Source organism: Amphibalanus amphitrite, unplaced genomic scaffold, assembly GCF_019059575.1.
Source record: "Amphibalanus amphitrite isolate SeventyFive unplaced genomic scaffold, NRLGWU_Aamphi_draft 000058F_arrow, whole genome shotgun sequence".
NCBI classification, from domain to species: Eukaryota; Metazoa; Arthropoda; class Thecostraca; order Balanomorpha; family Balanidae; genus Amphibalanus; species Amphibalanus amphitrite.
In genome coordinates, this window is record NW_024881554.1 from 492,078 (window position 1) to 496,600 (window position 4,523).

Below are 4,523 nucleotides of genomic sequence, written 5' to 3' on the forward strand. Positions count from 1 at the left end.
GAAGGCTATGGTATGGTGGACTAACGGGCACACACTGTGTTAAGTGCTGTAGGTGAAACGAAATCATTTTTTTCTTAGTAAAAAACTGCGATTGCAGCATGATGATAAATAGTCAGATTACCGCCAAAGCGAATAAGATACGGCTTTTTGTAACCCGGCATCAGAAGCAGAAGGCTTTGGGGATCATTCCCATGCATAATTTTTTCAATTTGTACGAAATGAACGCAAACCAGCGGCGTTTGAACTTGCGAGTGTCTGACCGTCATTTTACGACCTAGAAAATGTCGCGACTTCTGACGATTATACACGAGGCCGGTTTTGACAAAAACATGAAAGCCATGTGATTTCAGATGCCCCAAACATTTGTCTACTCGGCCATATCACAATTAACTCGATTTGGTAAACTTGACTTTTGGGTATTTATGGCCACTCGTGAACCCCATTTGCATCACTGTGCGCGGCCACGGACAGACGGCGCGGCTTTCCTACAGTTCTGAGTCGGGTGTGGCACTGGCTAGACCGTTTCTCGGGAGTGGGACCAGTGGCGAGCTATTCGAGGGTATTATCAAGTATGCCTAAGGACTTGAGTACTGAGTAGAAAAACATCGCTCGATGTGCCGTCATTTCCCTGGCCGCCCAACAATGGCCGGTAACGTAAATCCCGAGACGTCGGGCAGCGACGTGAGCGGCGATACAGGACAGACGACGCTACCGTCGCACAACGTCATGAAGCTGTTTTATACTGTGCAGAGTAAAAATGAGGCCAAGTGTCTGTCGTGCAAAAAAAGTGTCAAGTGTTGCTTATCGTTTATATTTCTTAGCGTATCGGCAGATTTTTATTTAAGCAGTGCTAGCAATTTCTGAAATTTAGTCAATTATTAGTCAAAATCAAGAGAAATGGCGTTAGTCATTCATTAGTCAGTCAAGCTTTTTGAGACGAAAGAATAGTCAGTCAAAAGTCAGTCAACCAAAATTGTCATTAGTCATTAGTCAGTCATTAGTCAAGATTTTGAAAAACGTTAGTCATTTCCACCTCTAGACGCAACGACTGGGTAACAGTTCGCCAACGAGCCCGTTCGCTGCCGTGCGGTAGCCCGCGGCCGGGCCCCCAGGGGCCCGCCGTGTCGGGGCCGCAAGGGGGGGGGGAACCGCAGAGGTGAAAAAACCCTGCTACTCGCCTGCGTGCGTAGGTGACAGCCATAGGCATAAAGAGACAGATTCGAGCATCTCACTTGATGCATTTAAAGTAGATAACTAGTCCGTTTCCGCTAAAATCAGAGCTGTCTTCCCATATAGGGCCACTATGGACCCACGGCACAAAAATTTAACAGCGTCATCTCTTTGTAGACAGCTGGGGCTGAAAAATCCCGCCGGTGCGACAGCCGGTGCGTTGTGAAGCGCCATAGATAACGCAGGAAAAACGGCGACAGCGCGACAGCTCGTCCCCGCTCGTCGCCGGTTGAACGGTGGCGGGGACCGGCGCGGCCGACGCGGCCTTGGCCGCCGCCGGAGTAGGGAAGGACCGGGCGACTGGGACGGGGGACGTCACATCTGGGCCACAACTGGGGTGAGGTCCATGACCATCGGTCCCAGAAACTTGGCAGGAGCGTTGATAATTGGTTCTGACTACTGAAGCAAAGGCAAGTGAATCAGTGACAACTGACAATCCTTTCGTGAGTTCTGTGCACTGGATCAGGAAGCCAGGACGAGCTAGGACGTCGATCAGACCTATAGGTAAGTTGGATGGTAGTGATTTATTTTTGTTGTGTTGTGTCAATGCAATGTGGCGATGCGTTGTCCGAAATCTGAAAGGTCAGAAGTTTGAAAGGTCCCAGAGTCCAAAATTTGAAAGGTCAGTTTCTTAACATTCTAGCCTCATTTTCAATTTTTTAAGCCTAAAAAGGTGATGAGAGAACGTCAAAAAGTACCTTCTGTTTCAAGATTACTTGTAAAAAAAATGGTGACAGCTAGACATCGCGCAGGTGACAGCTTTTGAGTTTTATTCACCTCTGGGGAACCGTCGCCCGGCCCAGGGCAGAGACGAGCAGGTGAGACCGCGGCCGGCCGCCCCCAGGCGGCCGCCGTGTCGGCCCACCTGTCGCAGCGCAGGCGGCCGGGGTTTGCAGTCCGGGCCGGGCGACGTCAGTGCGAACTTGAGCCGAGCTGCAGCAGGGACACTGAAAACAATTTCACCCAAAACTGGCGAGTAAACCGGTGCCTCGCGGGTACCCCTATCCGCAACCATTTTTAACCACCCTCCCAGGAGTCAATTTAGGACATAGCACTTTCGCAATTCACTCTGGAGAGTAGTAACCCTCCACGACTATTCGCGCACCAGTGGCTCGCGACCCCTCCATCGAAAGGTATTCATCGACGCCTACCTGGCAGCAGCGCCCCACAAACCCCCAGGAGATGGGGTTACCCTCCACGCCTACCCGTCGCCGACCAAGTCACGAGGGCCAAAAAAACTCCCACGCTTGACCATATTTGCGGGAAAATATCTATATCATAGCAATCTCACACCTAGAAAACATCGGTGAGAAAGTTTCACATCGGTGGGAAAGGTCAACTCGAATTCCCATAGAAATTTCGACATGACTCGTCATGACTGAAAACAAATTGATCCGGCGACAGCGGGTAAAACCTGCATTTGAAGGATACCCCTATCCACCACCATTTTTGACCACTCTGGAGCGGATACGAAATATACGTGCCTCGCGGATACTGTTTATCCGTTGACAGCGGGTTAATCCGTATAGATTACCCGATCAAGGAGGGTTACTCGAATCTAAATATCCGCTACTGCCGGGTACCTCGATCCGTTGACGCGGAGTAAAATCCGCATCTGAAGGGTACCCCTATCCACCACCATTTTTGACCACCCTACACCGGGTATCAAATATACGCCACTGACTGATACTTATTACCCGTTTACTGCAGGTTAACTGGTGCCATCTATAATTTTCGTTAACTTTGAGCATCCAATTCCCCCTTCCCATGCATTCGGTTGCTGTCACATTCGTAAGCACTTAAATATGGTCTTATTTATTTATTTAGTTAGACGTACAACAATATCCACACACATGAATTATACGAGCTAAATATGAGTTAAGGTCATAAGGCCCCGGTGCCTTGCGCCATGCACCACTCCTCCACCGGTCGTTTTGTGTCTGTCAACGTCTCTCCACTTGGCTTTCAGTGGTCGAAACCTCCCATTTCGATTCGTACGCCTGAAAAAATAGCCCGTATATCATAAACCATTCCCACATACACAAAACCGAATTGTGCATTGTCATCTGAGCTTTCGCCTTACTGGATTCGCCGCACGATATGACCTGTGGCCACAGAGAAAAACGATTACGAGTCCACGTGGTCACCCATTAGGTAGGTACCTATATCTACACGAGATGCATTGCAAGAATCATTTGGCCCTAAGTGAAAGGGTACACTCACTCTGTATATCTCTCCGGGTTAAAAAGTTAGTTTTGGAAAGCGTCCTTACCTCTATCCGCGAAATTCAGCAGCCAGAAGTCCACAGCAGACGCAGTACCACAGCCAAACCACAGCGCCGTCAACACAGTCAGGAAGATGGCGTCGCACGAGATTCGTTGCCGGAGGTGCACCGCCGGCAACGCGCATGCGCACGCGCATGCGCGGGAAGTGTATCCGCAGTTGGCGGGTGAATGAATCCACCAGGCAAACTTGACAACCCGGTGTGAGGGAGTACGTGACACTTATCCGCGCTATACATATATAATGAATCCGCCTGGCGAGAGTAACCGATACCTATCAGTCCCGGATTTTCCCCGCTATCCGCCACCGTCGGCTAGCAACTACACGTAAAAAGTGTATCTAGCCCCTGTCAGCGCGGATTTATCTGTTGTTTCCAGATATCGCAAGCAGGTACCTATATCTACTCCCATGGTTCTACCCGCACTTGAGTGATTAACCCGGACGTACCTTACACTTAATTAAAGGATAACCCGCCACAGCCCGGCCAATTTGTTTTCAGTGCAATTGTACTTTCGCCCCCACTTGCAAACCGCCAAACAATGTGCCAACATATCATTGGTTCAAAAAAAAGTTAAAAAATTGTTGTAATTCAAAACTGTATGAGACAACGCCATCTAGTTGTAACAGTAGATCCAACTCCTTCAGGGCAGGTTATGTAAAGGTTCGCCATCCACGGATACGCTTTTACGATACCTCGAGTAGTTCCAACTCTTTCAGTGAGGGCTATGCCAATGACTCGACACCCGCGGGGACAATATCCGGTGCTGGTTAGCTACCTTACTGCAAAATGTGGGTACAGTGCATATTTACGAGTAATAAGGCAGGCAAGTCTGCAGGGGCGCGGGAACTACTTTCCGACTGGGGGGCACACCATAATAGAGATTAACCTAGGGTACCCCCAAATCTAGTTTTCTCACCGGTTTTAGGCCACTTATTTTTTACCCCTCGGCTTTTTCAACAAAAAAAGAAAACATTTGCAAAAAAGTATGGTATTCCGTCTCAAAGCTGTG

At 49.1% G+C, this 4,523-nt stretch overlaps 1 long non-coding RNA gene across 1 annotated transcript; it reads right to left on the bottom strand.

Moving 5' to 3' along the window:
- Positions 1-3,034: 3,034 nt before the first annotated feature.
- LOC122378344 lies at positions 3,035-3,830 on the bottom strand. Its single transcript, XR_006256007.1, has 2 exons — positions 3,503-3,830; positions 3,035-3,230 (listed from the first exon to the last, which is right to left on the bottom strand). It is a non-coding gene; the product is annotated as an uncharacterized LOC122378344 (long non-coding RNA).
- Positions 3,831-4,523: the final 693 nt, after the last annotated feature.